Raw genomic sequence first — 22,174 nt, forward strand, 5'->3', positions numbered from 1 at the left:
ATAAAAATTTAATAAATTTCTATGATCGATTTCTGCTTTTTTTTAGCCCGAAATCAAACTCTATGTTTCTTGAATCGCCAGGCCAGTTCGAATCTTGTTCTGTCTTGCTGGAGCAATATCTCCCCAACCAGAGATGATCTCTCTGATCCGTAAATAAGGTTGTTTCTGTCTATGTCTATTTTTCATGGTGTAATTTTCATAAATTTTTATTAATGTTTTTTATTTTCTTGAAACCCGAGACCAGAGTCTATGTTTCTTGAACCTTCAGTCGTAGTTCATAGACAAGGTCAACTTGCACGGGTTATATCTGCTTAACTAGAGATCTTTTTCCCAATCCGTAAAAACCATGTCTTTATCTGCATATCTATTATCTTCTGTGAAATTTTCATAATTTTGTATTCTATTTTCTACCTTTTTTTAAACTCAAAACCGGATTTGTCTTTATTACATCATTACGCATAGGTCGGAATCAAGTATGTATTGCCAGAGTTGTATCACCTTAACCGGAGATTGTATGCCCAATCTGTAAAAAGGCTTATCTTTATTAATCTATCTAGTTTCTTTCTATTAAATTTCATAAATTTTTATTGTTGTTTAATATCTGATTCTGGTCTGACAATATGACAGGTATGGAACCACAAGTAAAATAACATATTTTTTTATCTTTTTATTTAATATTTATATCAAAATAATCCAAAAAACATATTTTTAGATTGCATCTTATTTTTAGGGTTATTAAAAGTGTCCATGTCAATTTTTATTATTTTTGAAATTCATTTGATGTGTTTTTTAGTTATTTTATAAAAACAGGATGCCCGCAAAGTTCTGATTTAATCGAAACACAGCAAATTTCATTTTTTTTTGCATATTTAACTATTTTCATCCATTATTTTTGTGATTTTAGGGTTTTATCATTTTTATAATCATATTAGGGTGCTCTCCACCTGATGTTGCTTCGTTTTGAATCTGTTTGATCCCCAGATTAAGCGTATTACAAAAATCTTTTCTGAAAAACCATTTTTAACCCTATTTTATAATAAATATCAATTTTTAAGGGTATTTTGGCTATTTTTCTCCAAATTTCAAATTCCAAACTTGTTTATTTTCATTATTTATTCAGTTATGCATCATCCATTATGTTATTTAGTTGGTTTTATTTTACGAAAGCATGAAAAAAGGCTTATATCTGGATAAATCCCTCAATTTCATATATTGTTGGATAAATCCAGAAAAGCGGACATTTGTCTGTTAACAAGTTTGCTAATTTTGCAAGAAAGCTCAAGATTGTATTTTCCTTATTTTCCTTATTTTCTTTCTTTAGTTCATTATTGATGTAAAATATAATATTTGAATAAGAATTTACTTTCCTACATAGCTTGGGCTGCATTTGCATATAGTTTGATTTTAATATTATCTGCTATTGTTTGATCATTCATGCATATATTTCAAATTTACAATGGTCAACGTGAATGGCATGTGCACCTGCTTCTAGGGAGTTGATAAACTGGATGGAGTTCGTATTTGTGGCCATAGTCAGAATACGAACGAAACCCAAATTTATCATCTTCTTCTAAGTTACAAACGGCCTACACTCTTAGGCCATCTTAAAAAATTATTGCATATTTTCTAAAGTTTTTCAAGTATTTTTCCTTTTACAATCAAATGAGATATATTCAATATATATTCGTGGCCATAGTCAGGGATATATAGCAAATTAATTTCATCTAAATTCTATAAGGCACACAAAATTCTTTTTACAAATAATTTTCTCAAATTCTCCAAAACATATTTTCACAAACTGCATTCATGCATTATCTAGGTTAGATTAAATCATGAAAAGAGTTTTAGAGGGCCACACGCCCATCCTTTTTCAATTCCATCTCAGAAAAATTGATTTTCTCTAAGTCTTTTTCCTCAAAATTGATTTTCTCAAAAAAATCCTTAGTTTCTCAAGAAATTTCCAATTATTTTTCTAAGTCCAGTTCACGATTTTCCAAGCTTTTTTTTCTTCAAAAATATTTCCCAAGTGTGAAAAACGATTTTCAAAGTGTCCCCTTTTTCAAGTATTTCCTAAATATTCGAAGCATACATCATGTTTTCAGTCAAATTTTTTTAAAGTTCATAGCACATGCCTGATTTTTTGTGCATTTCGGAAATAGAACAACGATTTAGACAGTTGAGAAAAGCAAAACACATGATTGATCCTTGGTTTGATTACCCTTGATTATGGCACCAAGAACGGTTGAACCTCTTACCGACAGGCGAGTCTCAATCTCTCAATTTTCCCATATTTTCAAAACGGTGGTGAGCTATTTTCAAATCTTTTTTAAAGGTCAGTTTGACTTGCAAAAGTAAAATTTTGTAATGATAACAGGTTTGGCGACCGTGATGGGACATGTCTTCGCCTGATCAATCTAGTGCTTTGCTCTATTCAACTTGTCAAAATTGTGTTCTAATCCTTGTTAGCTTTATTTCATGTGAACCTAGGAGTCTAGAGTCAAACCCAACTGACATGGAAGCATGTAGATCTAGGCATAGTTTGGTAGGACCGATTGAGGAGACATTATTCATGCTCACATAGACTTAGGTCTCACACAATCCTCCTCAATCTAGGATCAGATTGAAAACATTATTTGCTTCTTATAATTTTTCAAAAATCTACTTCTTTAGGTCATTAGAGCCTTTTGATTTCTGTGATGTTGATCATTTTTAAAAAACAACCCCACCTATTTTTACCTGGCCACCACATTGCTGGGCTTTCTTCCAGAACCATAGTTTAGGACAAAGTCTCATAACTGGGTCACTATTTGGGTTGACCCTACTCTACCACGTACCGAGGGCCATAGTCCAAAGTATATCGGTAGGCGCTCAAGGATGTTGGAAAATATGAGCCTAGAACCGGAGAAATTATTTTTATGTCACGTACATCGAGCCTCAGCTTGAGTATATCGGCATAGCACGATTGGACATAAATGATTTGAGCCTTAGAGTTAGGATTAGGGTCCTACAGTTATTTCAAACTTGTGCATTTAGAATCAGCCTTTTAGGCAATGCTGTATGCGCATACTTATTTATGCAGGATGTGATGTGAATATATTTTAGATATTTTTTAATTATTTTTCCTTTATTTTCCTCATATTCACCAATGATTTTATCAAAACCCTTGATGATTTTTCAAAAATCTTCTATTATTTCTTCAAAACTCTAGGTGATTTTCTTTTCCTTCCACTAGATCTCGAATTTCCAGCTTTCTTTTGATCATGTCTGCAATTTTTCAAAAAATCGTGTATATTCCTCAAGTCTCGCCCTTATTTTTTTCACTGTGGGCAGAGCGGTGGAATCTGTGCACTTATACCTTCTGGTTCCCATGGAGAGAGATGACTCTACTACTGGATGAATTTTCAGAGATTATGGGTTTACATGAGCCAGCTGGTCAACCAGAAGATCCATTAGAGCAACAGTTTTTTATCAATGTCAAGAGACTCAACCCCTGAGATGCTTTAGACCAGATAACAGGATGCAGATCTCGGCCACTGATAGAAGCATATGAGAGTCAGTGTGTCGACTTGTTTGAGTTATACCGACATTATGGGACATTTAAAAAAGTCAATTTCTTATCTTGAGCAGTGCGAGAAAGGATTCAACATGCAATGGTTTTGTGCAGAGTAGGACTAGCCTTCTTCCAGGATGGACAAAACTATGTAGCTTTTGCGAAGATGAGAAAGTCGGTAGACCAACCGTCTCTCGATTGCCATGGCGGCACTTGCCTTCTTGTACCATAGATTGACCCGCTTCACGCTCAAAGATTCAATCTTAGTGGAAGGGTGTATCTACGCATTGCAGTCTTGGTTCTTTCAACATGTGCCAGCTCGAGCGAGTTCATTCAGATATAACAGCAATGAGCCACTACCTATTCCTCGGTACCGATTTTTTATCGAGAATCTCCATGAAGAAGAAATCATGTGGGACTACTTCAACCGTCGAGAGTCGCCCCCTTGATACACTTATGCACATGGCAAGCGACTCAAGTTACTCATAACATTCTTCTTCATCTATTACCAGCCAGAGCGATGCGTCATGCTATTCTTGCAGAGGTAGAAGCATATTGATGATCAAATGTTATCAGGCAATGTGCTAGAATTCGATCTAAAGTCTGCTCAGTGGTCCAAAACATACCACTCTGCTAAATATAGCAGGAGTTTTTTTGTTGTTCTTACTATTTTTTTGGGTCCTCGAGTGTCCTCTGATTATCTTGAATGGTGGCAGATTGTTTGTCCACCCCCTCTTTGTTGAGTTTATTATCAATAAAATCATTTTCTTTCAACAATTCTTATCTTATCATGTCTTGATGACCTCGCCTAGGTAACAAGGCACATCTTAGTTCCTTACTTCTTTCATCAAGAGTGGCAATGCAATTATCGCAATTCCAATGATGACCCAATCCCCGGTAATGAGATATCCTTCAAATTGTCGACCTGATTCTCACCAAATATTTTCCCTCTATTCATTTCCATCCAAAATCGTCATCCTCAAATTCTAACCGTCCACCTCATTCTACAAAAAGCATCGATATTCTTGAGTGATTCTGACAAGATCTGGCTAGAAGACTGTATCATTTCAGCGTGTTAGTTAGAGCAGCAGTAGCGAGCAAGAGATGGATTCTCCAAGATCTGCTAGAGGACAGGGATGACATCAATCCCGCCGCATATCAGTTGTTCATGAAAATAATGATTAAAATGATGTCTGAGCAAGCTGAAGTCAGTTACAGAAAGGTTCCTGTAAAAAAGAAGGCACCTGTCACCCTTTCCATAAACATTACTCGCAACAACAACGGCAGCAACATGAGAGGTTCTAAGTCCGACAGAAGCAATGTTGAAAGCAAAAGGAGAAACACCTTCAACCAAGACAACAAGCTTTTTCAGTCGAGCTCTCGCCAGAAATCGAGCACTCAAGAGAAAGTGAAGCATGACAATTGGAGTTTCACTCATGATTTCACTACTCTAGATCAACAAACAACAACAACAACAACAACAACAACTACGCCTTCATCCCAAAACAATTGGGGTCGGCGATATGAACCAACAAAAAAAATCATTCTGGGTCTTCCACATGAATCCTTCTCCTCCATTCATTTCTATCCAATGCCATGTCCTCGGTGAGGTTCAAAGCATTCATATCCTTTCCTATCACCTCCATCCATGTCTTCCTAGGCCTACCCCGACCTCTTTTAACTAATATATTTTCCCATTTCTCCATCCTTCTAACTAGAGCATCATTAGGCCTTCGTCGAATATGTCCAAACCACCATAAACGATTCTCTCTCATCTTATTTTCAATGGGTGCAACACCTACCTTCTTAAGTATCTCCTCGTTCTCTCTCATCTTATTTTCAGTATACGCATCTCAGCTACACTCATTTTTTGAATATGATGTCTCTTGGTAGCCCAACATTCCGTACCATATAGTAAAGCGGGCCTAATAGTCATCCTATAAAACTTTTCCTTCAACCGCAATGGCATTCTACGATCGCACAACACTCCAGCTGCACTCTTCCATTTCATCCACCCAACCTTTATCCTATGATTTACATCTCCATCAATTTCTCCATACTTTTGAATGATAGATCCCAAATATTTGAAAGAATCATCCACCAGTATTTCTTGCTCACCAAGCTTCACTACACTCCCATCTCTATTTTGTTGCTTACTAAATCGACATTCCATGTATTTTGTCTTACTCTTACTCAACTTAAAGCCTCTTGCTTCCAATGTCTGTCTCCATAATTCTAACTTAGCATTAACCCCAGCTCTAGACTCATCAATCAAAACAATATCATCAGCAAACAACATACACCACGACACATTTTCTTGAATTGATCTCGTAAGCTCATCCATCATTATATCAAATAGGAAAGGGCTTAAAGCAGATCCTTGATGTAACCCAACCGTTATAGGAAAATTGGTTGTCACCCCTCCACAAGTGCGAACATTGGTTACTACTCCTTCATACATATCTTTAATTATACTAATGTACTTGAGAGAAACACCTTTCTTCATCATTGTCCATCAAAGAACGTCCCTAGGTACTCTATCGTAAGCCTTCTCCAAATCAATAAAAACCATATGCAAATCTTTGTTCCTCTCTCTATTTCTCTCAGTAAGTTGTCTAAGAAGATGTATAGCTTCCATAGTAGATCTTCCAGGCATAAAACCAAATTGATTCTTCAATATCATGACAACCTTCCTCAACCTAGACTCAATCACCCTCTCCCAAAGTTTCATAGTATGACTCATGAGTTTTATACCATGATAGTTTGTGCAATCTTGTATATCACCCTTATTCTTATATAGTGTGATCATCGCAAAAATTTTCCTCTCTGGTGGTTTCTCTCTCTTCCTTCTCTTTTCCTTTTCTAACCTCCATTTTCCTCCTTTTTGAAGGGAGAAAACTAAAAGAAAGAAAAGAAAGAGAGAAGAGAAAAGAAAGAAAGAAAGAGAGAAAAGGAACTATTTTGCGCGGTCTCACTTGACCTTAATTTAAAAATATTTAAAAAAATCAACTCACCTCCGTTTTTGAAAATTTGCGGGAAAAATGGAGAGACGGGATTCGCTCGTCGGTACGAGGTTCGACCGTTCCTGGCGCCTTTATGTGATCATCGCAAAAAATTTCCTCTCATAATATTCTTTCCCTTCCTTCTCTTTTCCTTTCCAACCTCTATTTCCTCCTTTTTGAAGGGAGAAAATAAAAGACGGAAAGAAGGAGAGAAGAGAAAAGAAAAGAAAAGAAGGGAAGAGGAACTCTTTTGCGGGGTCTCACTTGACCTTAATTTTAAAAATATTTGAGAAAATAACTCGCCTCCGTTTTGAAATATTTGCGGGAAAACTGGGAGACGGGATTCGCTCGTCGGTACAAGGTTCGATTGTTCCTGGCGCCTTTACCAAGGGTAATCGAACCAAGGATCGAATTTATGCCTTTTTGCTTTGCTAAAATATTATCTAAGAATTTATCCTAAGTCTAAATGCACAAAGAATCATGCTTGTGCAAATGCAAAGATGTTTGCTCTTTTTGAAAATGTTTTGAATTTTTCCAAGTGTTTCTGAGATGAATTTGATGATAGAATAAAAAATGATTTTTAACTTAGATCTTTAAGATTTAAAGTTCTAAGTTTTTGGAATAATCAGAGCTTGGAAAAATAGATCTGGATTTTTAAGAAAAATGATTTTGAAGCTGAGATAAAGGAGAATGAAGAAAACTTCAAAGTCATAAATGGACTTTGAATTAGAATAAAGATGAAGTGGAATTGAATTCTAACTTTTGAAGTTTGAAATCAGAATAAAATGTGGGAAATCTAAATAGAATTTGAGAAATAGAATTTGATTTTTAAAGTTGGAATTAAAAGATGAAATCTGAATCTAAAGTCTGGATTCTAAATAAAGTTCAAAATTGAATTCTGGATTTAAAATCTGAAAATAGAAATTGGATCTGGAATGAAAATGGAATTGGATTTGAATTTTTGGAATGAAATGGAATTGGTTTTAAGAGTTGGAATTAGAAGTTGATTTGAAATCTGGAATTCAAGATGGAATTTGAATCCAAAGTTTTGGATTCTAAAATAGAGTTGAGATTTAAAATCGAATCCTGGATTTAGAATCCGAAGTGGGAGTTGAATCTGAAATTTAAGATAAAAATGGAATTGGATTTAAGAATTGGAATCAAGATGGAATTTGAATCTTAAATTTTGAATGGAATTGGATTCAAGATTTGGAATCCAAGATGATATTGGGATCTGAAGTCTGAGATCCAAAGTAAAGTTGGGTTCTGGATCCTAAATGGAATTCAGATCTGCAATTTGATATCCAAGATGAAGTTGGATTATGGATCATAGAATGGAATTGGATCAGAAGTCTGAGATCCATAGTGGAAATGGGTTCTGGATCCTAAAATGGAATTGGATCTGAAGTCTGAGATCCAAAGTAGAATTGGACTCTGGATCCTAGAACGAATTTGGATCTGAAATCTGAGATCCTAAGTAAAATTGGAACTTGGATCCTAGAATGGATTTTGGATCTGAAATCTGAGATCCAAAGTAGAATTGGAATCTGGATCCTAGAATGGATTTTGCAATCTGAGATCCAATGTAGAATTGGGATCTAGATCCTAAATGGAATTTGGATCTTAAGCCTGAGATCCAAAGTAGAGATTGATACTTGAAAATCTGGATCCAAGTTGAGATTAGGATCTAACTTTTGGATTTTGGAATTTCAAAATTGATTTTGAGAATGAATCTCAAAGTCAAATTGGACTTTGAACTTGCATTTGGAACTTATAAAATGAATCAAGTTGAATTTTAAACTTTGAATTTGATTTCAAAGTTTTGGAAATGAGATAGAATTGAAATGGAAATTTGAAGAAGAGATATTCACAATCACTTGGATTTTTAAAAGGAATTTTTGAAAAGTATGATGCAATTCTATCCTAAATGATGAAATGAATTCAAAGAATTTGAATTTGAAATTTGAAAAGTTATTCCATTCTTTAAATGAATTAAGAATGAGATTGAAGATATAATATATCCCTGACTATGGTCATTGGATATATTATATAATAACCACATTTAAATTCAAGTGAAGAATAAAATACATTTTTAGTGCTTTTATAGAATTTAAAATGAAATTAACTCTCAATATACCCTGACTATGGTCATTGATATATATATTGAATTAATTTTAGATTAAATTTTGATAAAAGAGAAAAATATTTAAAGAAAATATGATAGTTTTGAAAAGAGGGATCCAGTGTGGATCCAGTGTTATTTCATGAAAGATAAAAATACTAAGTCTTGTTTACATCCCGACTATGGCCGTTGATGTAAATCATCAACTTAGGATTAATTTACCTCTTACAAAATGGTGCACGTGCCATTCGTGTTTCACCATTGTGAGAATTTGAGAAATAAAGGCAAAAATGCATGAAAACAAGCAATTCATGACATTTACCAAGCTCATTCATTCTACCTAAAGCAGAAAATGTAAATTCTCATTCAAATCTAGCTATTACAACTTGGAGTTTGAATTGAAATTACAATTTCTAAAAAAAATGACACTTTTCATATATTTTCCTGCAAAAGGGGTTAGCATAATAGGAAAAATACAGAGAGGGATGAAAAATATCACATGGGATCAAGAAGGTAAATAACAAAATGAATTTAAATGTACATGAGATACATATGTTCATGATGCATGGTAGAATGTGTATATGATATGCTACTTTAATGAGGAAGTGCCTATTATAATACACACATGATATATGAGAAAGTCTTGTTGGACTATGTATATGATGCAAATCCTATCTGTGAGGAAGGAAGGAAGGTGCATGGTGAGTGAATCATTTTAACAGGGTGCTCACGTAAATACAGTGAATAAGGTGTTATAACTACTAATGTATGCGGAATTGCAACAGAGTGGAGTTAAAGCCTTAGTGTGCTGGGACTATGTGATGGCTGTGGAGGTGGAATGAATGCAACAATGAAGTGATATAGGTGTTGGGAAGGCTGTATGTGACAGCAGGTAGGGTAGGTGTAGCAGCTATAGGGGCTGCTACGTGTGTTGATAGTGCTGTAATAGGCTGTGAAATGATGCAATTGTGTGGATTAGATGGCTGCAATGGTTGCAGCAAAATGGAGAGATAATGTCATTTGTAGGTAGTGTGTATGGATGGTAAGTGACTACATAAAAATTACAAGTGGTGATATATGTTGGTTGTGCTGCAGTGAGGTTGTAGCAACCGGCACACTGCAGGTAAGGGTAATAAAGAGGAGTTGCAATGTGGTGTATGTGCTGGATGTGCAATGCATGGTGAGTAGTGTATACGTGAAGGAGTGTGGGTGATTGCAGAGGTGTATGGTGGCATTTGTGCACAGTGAGGGCTTCAACAATATTAAACATCACTAAAACATTTCCAAAGGTGTAAAATGGAGGCCGGAGCAGTGATTGTTACTGCTATGAATGCTGAAAAAGCCACAGCAAGCACTATCATAGCCTAGGCAGTTGTGCACAGTGAGGGCTACAACAGAGTTTATTAATCTTATGAATGTTGAAAGGGGAGAAAGAGAAAATGAAGTTATGAGTGATGATTACACGAAGGGAGTATGCTACAAATGATGGTAGAGGATATAGCAGGGTCTGTCGACCTGCAGTATAGGTTGCACATATATAGTTTGTGAAAGAATGTAGTGTGATGAAGTAGATGACAGTGACTGCGAAAGGGTGTGTGTTGACAGTGAAATGATGCAATGGAAGTATGCAAATAGTATATGCTGGATGAGAATATTGTAGGGAGATGTAAAGAAATACCTATAGTAAATGAGAGACAATACAGGAAGTAAGTATTTAATGAAACAAAGTACTGATCAATACCTAAAATACACAAGTTGTTTGCAAATTGACTCCAGCACACATCTAAAACCTGATGTTTACCTAACAAACTAAAAAAAAAATAGGATGGATATGCATGTTGATGTCATGAAATGCAGTGAACTGGCATCAATGATGATGTTGTTGGTATGCAATGAGGCCGACATAAAGAAATTGTTTGTATACTTGAAGCTACAAGAAAAAGGATGAAGGTAACTTGATGAAATGTGGTATATATATCAGCATAATCAGATGATAGTAGGCCGGAAACAAAATGGTTTAGTGAGGTCAGATCAGATATTCCATCTTCTTCAATATACGGCCTAAGTAGTGAAAAGAAAATAATATGATTCCAAATGACATCTAAACTTGAGAATCACCCTAAACTATTTATTCCATGGCCCAATATGTGGCAATTCATCTTTTCAACCAACTCCTGTCTGATCCATGTGAATTTGAAATTAATAACAGTGAGACTCACACTGATGGCCTGAGAGAGAGAAAATGCTAGCCGATACTTGAGGTTAGAATGTATTCCAATCCATATACTGAACATTTTCATAACAGGAAAGCAAAACAAAAACCTGGACTCCCAGTTTATTCTCCTGATCATAGCCTGTAGTTAATTCAACAATCTTCTGGGGAAGCCGTAAGGGAAACACTCATTTAAAAGGTAATGTAGCTTTCAGAGTGAACCAAGGAGTATATGCTATTTATTGTCAAGACAAATGTACAGGGATTTGCTAACTCGACCCATGCTTAAACTAGGTTCTTCAACTGTCCAAACCGATTCTTGTTCATTTCCATCATCTGCTGAGAGGGATATGGACTAGCAAGAGCATGTTCGGCTGGTCTCCACTTTATAATAGCCATTTATGGAGGATATACAAATAAATAAATGTAACAAAAGAGCAATGAATCAAATATATGGTAGAGTGGATATGCTATGAGTGCACACAAGCTACAACAAATCATGGAAGAACTAATCATTGTGGGATGTTATGAATGAGGCTTGCATAAGATATACAGTGAATGGCATGAATAGTTGCTACACCCATTAAATCAAATAAACTAAAATATGCAATAACATAAAATCTGAAGGAAGGGCTGTAGAGATATAACAGGGAGTATATTTCAATATCATGATGCTTATGATATAGGAATCAATTGAGAAGAGAAGGGTAAACGATGCATCTAAAGCTCTATTTACAGCAACCTAACCCAAAGAAAGGAAGAAAAGCATACGATGACTTTGGTTAACAAAGTCGATGAATGTGGTTTCCAGAAATCCAGATGCGGCAGAAACAATTTGCATAGATGTGCCACAAATCAAATAGACAACTATCTAAACTGAGAGAAATTAAGAGAAAGTTAAAAATTATAAATACTGAATATTGGGATATGCAAATTACTTTTGATGTGATGTATATGAATCAATGTTGGCTATATGCCATGTTGATGTCACTGTATCACTCCAAGAGTATTCAAAAGGGAATTGGAAATAGCAAACAAAAAAAAATGAAAGAAGATAAAGGGAAGCGGTAAGCTGAAATGATGATATGTGGAGTGATCAGGATGTTTAACATCAAGAAAACTCAAATCGGATTAAAAATGCCTTAAATCAAATATAAATGGGAAATCATGATGAAAGGAAATTAAAGATGAAACCAGAATATGTGCATGTGCTACAGCAAAGTGTAGACGCATGCCTACATAGAGATTCCCACGAACAGAGGTACATGTTAGCTTCCTGTACAGGGGAGCAATCGAAAGCAATAATCGTGAAGCTCGATGTGGTAGGCATTTATGATGAAGATAGAGGGGTAAAATCAAGATTTAAATCGGAAACTTGAATGAGCAAACGAAATCTGAAGACAAGAAGATATAAACCAGAAGAAATCCTAGAAAATCAAGACAAATGATAAAGAAGAAGAGGAGAAAGAAGGAAAAAAAAAGTGAAAATGAGAGGTCAAACGACAGAGATTAAGATATAAACATAAAAGGGATGATTAAGCTACCAAAAGATCAAAAGAAAATTTAAACTAAAAAAAATGAATGGAGATTCCCAGCTAAACATAAATCAAGTAGTGCCTACCACATCGAGCTTGAATTAAATGGAATTAGAGACAAATGGGAATTGAAATCAAACAGAAATCGCAATCAGATTGAATTAAGGGAGAGGCAGGAACAAAAATTGAACTTTAAAGGAAAACAAACTAAAAATTTATGATCATTTGATGCCGAAATCTAAATAGAAGATAATTATATGAACCAAACATTAATGTGTTGGGATATTGTGATCCCGTTCATTTGGCAAGTGAGAGGTCGGTGTTGCTACAAGCAAACCGAAGCACACAATGTTGCCTCAATGGGGTGAAATCCGAAGTAAAAGAGAAAAAAAAAATGAATGGACGATGTTGTGAAATAAAAAAAAGAAAAGAAAATAAAACACAACAAGGTAAAGAATATTAGCAGAGAATTGGGAATGAGCAAAGGCACTTACCGGTTTCTTGTAGATGAGAGATTATTTTTCGGCGGCTCACAAAAAGAGCTCAGGAAGGAAGGGAGAAGGAGGAAGTCAGAGTGATAGTGGGAAGACTTGATATCCTCCAATTCGGTCAATGGATATTAGCAAGGAAAAAGATCGATCCCCTACAGAAGATCGGGGTCTCTTCTTAAGGAGGGCCTGGAAGGCTCAAGAGAGGAGGCCGTTAAGGATTGAAGGTTGAGGGGAGGGGAGGCTGTTGGAAGATCAACGATCGTGAATCAAGAGAGAGGATGCGCGGGAGGATTCCGTTATAAGGTTTTCCCTATTTCAAAAAGGTGGTTCCCTTTTAAAAAAAAAAATAAATAAAATGGTTTAAATGTGAGGTTTTCAGAAAAATTATTTTAAAAGGTTTCAAAAGTTCGAAAATCATTCGTTTTTCTTGTAGCTTTTCTCATTTTTTTTTGGTTTTTTATGTTATTGTTCATTTTTTTTGTATTTTTAGAATAAAATCTTAAAGTTTTATGAGAAATCAAAGGTTAAAACTATTTTTTTTGGTGTTTTTGTAAAATATTTACAAAAGGGAGTTTTTCTGAGAATTAAAAGCTATTTTTTGGGAAATTTCTTCAGAAAAAATGCGTTTGGATCCGGATTTTGAAGAAATATGGTTTTAAAGCACTGGATTCGGATCCGGAATTGATTTTGAATATATCAATGTGAAATTTAATCCAGAAAATCTGAAGAATGACTGAAATTTAGCTTTGAAATCACTTTGATTTTCTTAGGAGATGGAGTCAGAGGCAAAAAGGGTCATTTTTACAAATTTTTGAAAAATTTGGGGTGTTCACAGATGCCCCTCTTTGCTACTAAGCCGGTTGAAAGCCGAGCTTTGTGGCAAAGATAACACTCCAAATTTTGAAAATGCCCCAGTCAGCAGATCTGAACTGGGTGTGGAAGAATTATTTTGAAAATATGACTTTTTAGGCTTGAAACCTTATCCTGAATGGTTTTGGGGAGACGAAATCCTCGAAGATGATGTGATCAAATGATAGATATGAGGAAATCGTGATGGGACTTTGAGTGAATATCCCGAAATGGTGGAATAAGAATTTTGATCAAGTAAGATACACTTTTTGGAATGATTCAGGTTTAGCCCTTAACCTGGATGGGATGAAAATATATCAAGATGAATTTGAAATGAGGAAAGGAATACATGAGGACCTTGATGGGACATTTTTGGAAAATGCCTCGTGAAATGAAGCTCAAGTAGGATCTTATCTTGGATGGATATACAAAGCATGGGTTTCTCGATGAAAAGAGGCATGATGGGACTGGAAGAAAACATCTCGTCCAAACGAGGAATCTCGTTGGAACGAGACTCAGGTTTAACCCAAACCTGCAAGGAAGATACCTCGCGAAGCAAGGTTCTGGGTTAACTCTTAACCTGGATAAAAAATCTACCATACGGGTTTCTCAAAATGAGAAACCATAATGGGACCTTTGGAACTTGGACGAAGAAATCTGAAAGGGGTTTTACGAGAGTAGGAAAATATAGGGTTCCCTAAAGCTTTGAAAAGGGGAAGAAATTGGGTGTCTCATTGTTGAGACTGAAATAGCTTTTGAAATTTGTGACCTCTCGCAGGGGGTTCAGGTTTGACCCTTAACTAGAGTGGGGACACCATACGGAATCCTTGACTGAAGAAACCGCGATGGGACAGGAAGAGATACTTCAATTGAATGATGCAACTCTTTTGGAAGATATAAACAACGCTAGGTTGCATCAAAATGGATATTGAATGTTTATTTCATTCTTGGAATAGCTAGAAAATTTTGCCAATAAAATAAAATTATAGCTGATTCAAACGCTTGGAAATGTGCACGTATGTGCCAAGATATTCCCTCTTTTACCTAGAGTATTTCCTTCAATGAGGTTAACTCATCAGTTTTAAGAGTCAAATTCAAAAATTTAGCGCTGATGATTTTCTTCAAGGAAGCTATTCATTTCCCTAATATGAGAATAGAAGAAATATTCTTAATTTCGTAAAAGCAAGTAATGAAAAGATATTGATAAAAGAATTTTGCATGAGAAAAGATGACTTCTGGCAACTTTGGCAGTTTGATATCTGGGTGTTTTCCCACGATGATCTTTTTTTTTGCACTCTTTTTGAGTCATTGGGCTTTCTTGGGCTTTTACATCATCTTTCATTTGGAGATGTCCTGACTTTTCTCTCTTTTTCAAGGAAGGGTACGTCACAAACTCCTTCATCTCGGAGATGTTCTGATCCTCCTTTTATCTCAAGGATTCTATTGATGTCACTGGCTCAAAAGGTCTTTAGATGATAGCAGAAATCAAATATCATTTAGGGTTTGTCGATAGGTTCATCGCACTCGCCTTCATCTTGACGGTGATCTGAACTTTCCCTGGAAGGATTCTTCATAAACTCCTTCATCTCGAAGATGATTCAAATCTTCTTTAGCCTCGGAGGTCTGCTCGCCTATTCGTCTTCATCTTGACGACAGTTGAGAGATCCCTTTTGCGGATATTTGATTGCAACTTTAAACGAATGAGAAGATATGGGTCGAGTAGATTCTTTCTATAGCTCGAGATATTTCCACTGCCTGATTGCCAGAAGGTCATTTTAAAACATGTGCCATAGCCAAGATCAATATCAATTCGCTTCTAGCTTTTCAACATCATTGAATATTTCTTTCACTGATCATATCGAGGACATTTCTTACATCCTTTTGGTTGATCAACAGGAAAAGATTTGAATTTTACCTCTTTTTTGCAAAAGGTTTCACCTTTTCGGAAAGAAATACTAGAGGTGATTTGAGGAAATCCTTGTTGTGTAGTCAGACTTTAAGAATCAACTAATGTTTTTTGCAAATTGGCAAAGTTTTCACGAATTTCTTGTGACATAATCACTCAATATAGATTTTGATAAGACATTTAGCTGTAATTTAAAGAAATGGTGTAAGGATCAGACTTTAGAAAACTGGACTGATGAAATACATTAGGTTTTGAAAATCCCTGACTAGTTATGAGGAACTAGATTTTGATAATCCCGACCAGTGAAAAATACTGGATTTCAAATCCCGACCAGTTATAGAAACTGAATTTGAAAATCCCGACCAGTTATAGAAACTGGATTTGAAAATCCCGACCAGTTATAGAAACTGGATTTGAAAATCCTGACTAGTTATAGAAACTGGATTTGAAAATCCCGACCAGTTATAGAAACTGGATTTGAAAATCCCGACCAGTTATAGAAACTGGATTTGAAAATCCCGACCAGTTATAGAAACTAGATTTGAAAATCCTGACCAGTTATAAAAACTGGATTTGAAAATCCCGACCAGTTATACAAACTGGATTTGAAAATCCCGACCAGTTATAGAAACTAGATTTGAAAATCCCGACCAGTTATGAAACTGGATTTGAAAATCCCGACCAGTTATAGAAACTGGATTTGAAAATCTCGACTAGTTATAAAAACTGGATTTGAAAATCCTGACCAGTTATGAAAACTGGATTTTGAAAAAGGTTTTATCTGAAGGCTTGAGAGTGATGGAATTTTGGGAGATTATAACCCGAGGGTTGAGAAAATGATGAGATGTTGAAGATATTGCAACCAAAGGTTGGGAAATTGATAGAGTTTGAGAGATTGAAGATCTTGAAGGTTTGGAAATGATAGAATTGAGGAGTCGCACCCTAAGGGTTTGATTCTTTTGGAAAGCACGACCAGTGGAAACTGGATCTTTTGGAAATACATGACCAACGAGTGTTGGATCGTTTGGAAATACATGACCAGCAAGATGCTGGATCTTTTGGAAATACATGACCAGCGAGACGTTGGATCCTTTGGAAATACATGAACAACGAGTGTTGGATCCTTTTAAAATTACATGACCAACGATTGTTGGATCCTTTAGAAATACATGACCAACGAGTGTTGGATCTTTTTGGAAATACATGACCAGCGAGATGCTGGATCCTTTGGAAATACATGACCAACGAATGTTGGATCCTTTGAAAATACATGACCAACGAGTGTTGGATCTTTTTGGAAATACATGACCAGCGAGATGCTGGATCCTTTGGAAATACATGACCAACGAGTGTTGGATCGTTTGGAAATACATGACCAACGAGTGTTGGATCTTTTGGAAATACATGACTGGCAAAAACTGGATCTTTTGAAAATACGTGAAGTTTTGGAAGATTTAAGTCAGAATTTAGAAGGAGAAAGGTCTTTGGTCAGAAGACTGATTTTAGAAGGTTACCGGTGTGAGAACCGGATTTTCCAAATGAGCTCAATATATGATTAAAAAGTTTGAGAAATAACCAGTGCGAGAACTGGGTTTTGAAGATGAGCTAGATTTTCAAAATAAGTTTTTCGAAGATAATTCAAGATTTTTCCCCTTATCATGAACGGGGAAAAATAGTAAAAGAATACCTCATTGGTAGGAGGCATCAGGTTTATCCCTTATCCTGAAAGGGTGATCTTTAAAGCTAAAAGTAGATGAGATTTTAATAAGATTGAAAAATTTGTTAAAACTTGACATAAATGAGCATTAGCTTGATGTAAATTTGATCAAACCAAAAGTGAATCAAATGAAATGAAAAATAAAGACCACAAGATTAATTAACAAAATTTGAGGAAAAGAGCTTTCGTCTAATCCTGCCTGCATATGACGGAAGAAGACGATTATAGATCAAAATAAAATGCCCCAGTATCATGGAGAAGAATGTAAGAATTGATAGAAGATCATTGTTTTATTGAAATGACTCTTTGAATAGTACAAAAGGCTTTAGAATGAAAATTCTAAGTATAAAATTTCTTCAAATACAGAGCATTTATGGGATCTGGCATTTTCACTCCATCTGTGTTGATTAGATGATATGAATTGCGAGGAAGTGCTTCCTTAACCACATAAGGGCCTTCCCAATTGGGTGACCACTTGCCCCGTGGTCGGTGCTTGAGATGAGCTGTCGATCTGAGCACCAAATCGTTAACTCAAAATTTTCTCTCAATGACGGACTTGGCATAGTGTCGAGCTATCCTCTGTCGATAAGCTTGAGCATGTTCTGCTGCCTTGAGCCTTTTTTCATCTAGTAGATCCAGCTGCACCAATCTCTGCTGCTGATACTGATCAAGTGGCAATTCTATAAGTGAAGCAAATTTGAGAGCGGGCTTTTGGATGTGGAGAGGTAACACCACTTCAGTTCCGTAAACAAGTTCCAAAGGAGTGGCATTAGTCGGAGTCCGAATGGTGGTCCGGTATGCCCAAAGTGCGTCATTAATCTTCTCATGCCAGTCTGGACCTGTTTTCACAGTCCTTTCCAAAATACGGATCAAGATTTTATTGGTAACCTCTGCTTGGCCATTCTCTTGAGGATAATAAGGAGCTGAGAAATGATGGAAAATTCTGAATTTAGAATAGAAGGTTTTCATCCTCTCATTTTTAAAATGGGTTCCATTGTCTGAGACAATATCATGTGGTATGCCAAAGCGGCAGAGAATGTTCTTGTGAATAAAAGAAACCACATGGCGGCCTTCTACTGTGCGTAGAGTAACAACTTCAACCCATTTTGTGAAATACTCTGTAGCAGCCAGAAAGTATTTGTGGCCGTTGGAAGCAGAAGGGGTGATTGGGCCTACGACGTCGAAAGCCCACATAGAAAATGGCCAAGGAGAAACAACTGATTGTAAATATGTGGTCGGTGCATGAATGTAAGGCGCGTGCAATTGGCACTTGACGCACTTCTTCACAAATCTATGACAGTCCTGCTGCATGGTATTCCAGTAGTAACCTGCTCGGGCGATCTACTTGACTAGAGTCTGATAGCCAACATGGCCACCACAAATCCATTCATGTGCTTCTTGGATAATTTCCATAGCTTCTTCTTTGTCTAAGCATCTTGAATACTCAGAACTGAAACCACGGCGGTAGAGAACATTGGCGAGAATGAAATAACGAGTAGACATACGTTGAATCGCATGTTGCTCCATTTTTGACATTTCTGATGAAAATTCACCAGTCTTAATGAAATTTTTGATATTTTGATACCAAGGCTTCTCCTTCTGATCGACCTGGTTTACTTGCATAGTTGAAGTGAAAGCAGGTTGCTCAAGTCTGCCAACTTCGAAAGAACGAAATGATTCACTGCCTTTGAAGGATAAAATGGAGCCCAGACTGGCTAAACCATCAGCTATTTGATTATGCTCTCTTCTGATATGACTGAGCTAAAATTCTTCGAAGCTGTCCACAAGAGCTAGGACGATCTTCTGATACGGGATCAATTTGGAATCTTTCACTTGCCATTCAGTGTTAACTTGATTGACAACAAGTAGTGAATCGCCAAAAGCATGCACTCTCTTGCCATTGAAACTTTGCAGAATTTTGAGGCCTTGTATTAGAGCTTCATACTCGGCCATGTTATGAGTGCATTGGAAACCAAGTTTGAGAGAATAAGGGATCATTTCTTTTTCTGGAGTGATCAGCAAGACTCCGATCCCTATGCCAGACATGTTTTTAGAGCCATCAAAGAAAAGGTTCCAAACTGGGGGCTGTTGGACATTGCAGATGTGCTCATCAAGAAAATCATCCTCTGCTTTAATCTCTTTTGTCAAGGGAAAATCCGTCAACTGATCTGCGATCGCTTGGCCTTTAATTGACTTTTGAGAAACATACTTTAAGTCATATTGCATTAGGAGGACCTGCCACTTTGCAATCCATCCAGTGAGAAATGGTTGTTCCAAAATGTATCTGAGAGGATTAAGTTTCGATAAAAATTTAATTTCAGAAGCCAACAAGTAATGTCTTAACTTCTGGCACATCCAAACCAGAGCTATACAAGTTTTCTCCATCTGAGAATACTTCTTTTCATAATCAATGAAAGTTTTGCTAACATAGTAGATGGCATGCTCTATCAGGCTGCCTTCTTCATACTGCGCGAGGAATCCACCACAAGCATTCTAATTGACAAAAATGTATAGTAAGAGAGGTTTCCCCAACTTTGGCGGCTTCAAAACTGGTGGATTAAGGAGATACTGCTTGATGCACTCAAATCTGATCCCCATTCAAATTTAACTCCTTTTCTAAGCAAATGATTGAAAGGTTCACATCTCATAGCCAAATTAGAGATGAATCTGCGAATAGATTGAATACGCCCTTGAAGGCTTCGCAGTTCTCTGAGATTAGTTGGAGGCGGCATATCAATAATGGCTTCTGCCTTGGCCGGATCCACCTCGATTCCTTTCTTGCTGATAATGAAGCCGAGTAATTTGCCAGACTCCACTCCAAAAACACATTTATGAGGATTAAGTCTTAACTTATAGAAAATAAGTCTTTCAAAAACTTGACTAAGAGCATCAAGGTGATCCTCTTCTTCTTTAGACTTAACCAAAATGTCATCCACATATGCATCCATATTCTTGTGCATTTGATCATGGAAAATGACGGTCATTTCCCTTTGATAAGTTGCTCCGGCATTTTTGAGCCCGAATGGCATGACTGTATAGCAAAAGGTACCCCATGGGGTAGTAAACGAAGTTTTCGACTGATCACGAACGACCAACTTGATCTGATTATAACCTGAATATCCATCCATGAAAGAAAACATGGCATGACCTGCTGTGCTATCGATCAACAGGTCAATATTAGGAAGTGGATAATCATCTTTCGGGGTGGCCTTATTGAGATCCCTGAAATCAATGCAAATCCGGATTTTTCCGTTCTTTTTAGGGACTGCTACGATATTTGTCAACCAATCTGGCTAATCAATGGCCCGGATGAAGCTTGCTTTCAATAAATCTTCAAGTCCTTCCTTGACTTGTTGCTCAATTCGAGGGTCTAACTTCCTCAGTTTTTGTTTGATTGGTCTGGCCTCTGGTTTCAACTTGAGTCGATGCTCAACCAACTTGGTATCTAATCCTGGCATATCTTCATAAGTCCAGGCAAATACTTCCTGATGCTTTTCAAGGAATTGGATGAATCTTGCTTTTTCAACTTCGCTTAGACTCGACCCGATTTTGAGAATTTTCGGATCATCTTCCGACCCAATGTTGATATCCTCAGTTGGATCTTGAACCAAAGATGAGGGTTCATCCTGCTTCTGAATGTGAGCAAATTCTGGCAATTCCTGAATGGTGGAATCAAATTCGGCTGGCTCTTCAGTCTGCTCTGCTGCCTGACTGACCTCTGCTCTGTCTTTCATCTCAGGAAACCTTGCCAATTTTAGATATTTGGGATTGATAACGAATTTTGTCATTGATTCAGGAGTTAGTGGTCCTGAAAATGCCAAGAAAAGGTTTTTAAAGGAAAGTACAAGTCAATAACAAGTTTTTTATAAAGTAAAGAAAATGACATAGACAAAATATAAGAGAGAAATGATGGATACTCAAGTATGTAGAGAAAATTGATCTTTCATTGATTGGAAGTGAAATATTTACAAGATTGACAAAAGATGGGACTGTGTCATCCCTACAAGACTCAATAGAAAAGAAAAGACAGAAATCAGGAAAAACTAAGGCATCATCTTCTTCATTGGCTTTCTTTGACAAAAATGGTCTTTTTGCTGGAATCCTGGCCGGTGAACCCCAACCCTGCATTGTCTACATGCTGAACTGGAATGATAGGCTCTATCATGCCGTTCTCATTTTTCCCCATGCCTTGGAATGGCTGATATCCATGTTTGATCAACAGATCGAATCCCTTTTTTGCTTTAGAAAATTATGGAAATAAAGGATGATCTTTGAAGGAGGTGTAATTGATGCATCCTCCTAACTTGAAGAAACAAGGTCCCTGCCATTGAACTGTGGCTGCGACATTGTCTTCTTCCATGACATCTTTAAATTTTAGCATCTCTAGGCTTTCACTGAGATCGATTTCATCCGCCTCCCAGATGCTGGGAATATCTGCTGTAAATGTCGGACGAGGAATCATAGGTTGTGGCAGCCTCTCTTCAGGGTCTTCGCCCAGAATAGTAGTAATCATTTCGCCCTTGGACTACTTAACGCATTGGTGGAGGGTTGATAAAACAACATTGGCGTTATGGATCCATGTTCGTCCCAACAGAAGATTGTAAGTTGGCGGCACATTGACGACGTGGAATAGAACCGTGTGCATTGAGTAGTTGATGAAAATTTCCAGGAAGACCTTGCCCTTTGCAGTCTGCCCGTGATTATCGAAGCCATAGATGGTAATGGGATCAAGTACGTACTCTTCTTCTTTTATTCCCAGGGCCTTCGCTGTCATTTCTGGGCAAATGTTT

Source organism: Nuphar pumila, chromosome 12 (genome assembly GCF_984573655.1).
Source record: "Nuphar pumila chromosome 12, dmNupPumi1.hap1.1, whole genome shotgun sequence".
NCBI classification, from domain to species: domain Eukaryota; kingdom Viridiplantae; phylum Streptophyta; class Magnoliopsida; order Nymphaeales; family Nymphaeaceae; genus Nuphar; species Nuphar pumila.